Here is a 680-nt window from a genome sequence, read left to right as displayed (position 1 = left end):
TATGAGAGCGGGGGGGCTGTCAAGGCTTTCTGCAACTTGATATGCCATGTTTCGTTAATCTCCATTTGGAAGGCTTGTTCTTTTCTGAAGAGAAATGGAAGAGGAGTGGATGGGGGTGGGTATGTGTGGGTGAGGGGGGTTGGGTGGAGAGAAGAGTGGGTAAACTGCGGTAGGAAAGGAAATAATAAAAATAAATAAATAAATAAATAAATAAAAGAGTTTTTAAAAAGAAAAGAAATAGCTTTTACTATTCATAGTAGCTGTGCTCCTAGAGGAACTGCACATGTACAGTAGGTGACAGAGAGGAGAAAAATTATGTCTACATTCAGTGTTCTTATCTTTGAATGTTTGAATGATTATTAGCCTAACATTCCCTATAAAAACAAGGAGTGTGAGAGAGCAACCAGTCTGGTGCCAGGAATCTGTACCAAGGCAGGCTCCCAAGACTGAGAGCAAACCTAAGACTAGATGAATTCCTCTGCTGTTCTTCTGTGAGTTGGATGTATTATATCTCTGACTCATTCTGTCAATTCTTGCTCTGATGTGTCACTTTGTCTGTCCCTCAATTAGCTATTCCAAACATTTTTGACTTCTTGTACTTACTGATCTTACTCTCATTATTAGGGATTAAATGTATAATAAAGGCTTGTCTTTATTCCAGCAAGATCATACTGCAATCT

General features: G+C 38.8%; 1 pseudogene; it reads left to right on the top strand.

The window, feature by feature from the left end:
* Positions 1-261: 261 nt before the first annotated feature.
* On the top strand, positions 262-372 carry LOC116086731 (annotated as a pseudogene).
* Positions 373-680: the final 308 nt, after the last annotated feature.

The sequence above is a fragment of the Mastomys coucha genome, unplaced genomic scaffold, assembly GCF_008632895.1.
Source record: "Mastomys coucha isolate ucsf_1 unplaced genomic scaffold, UCSF_Mcou_1 pScaffold12, whole genome shotgun sequence".
Lineage (NCBI taxonomy): Eukaryota > Metazoa > Chordata > Mammalia > Rodentia > Muridae > Mastomys > Mastomys coucha.
The sequence above is the reverse complement of the archived record's forward strand: the minus strand, read 5'-3'. Positions and strand labels throughout refer to the sequence as shown.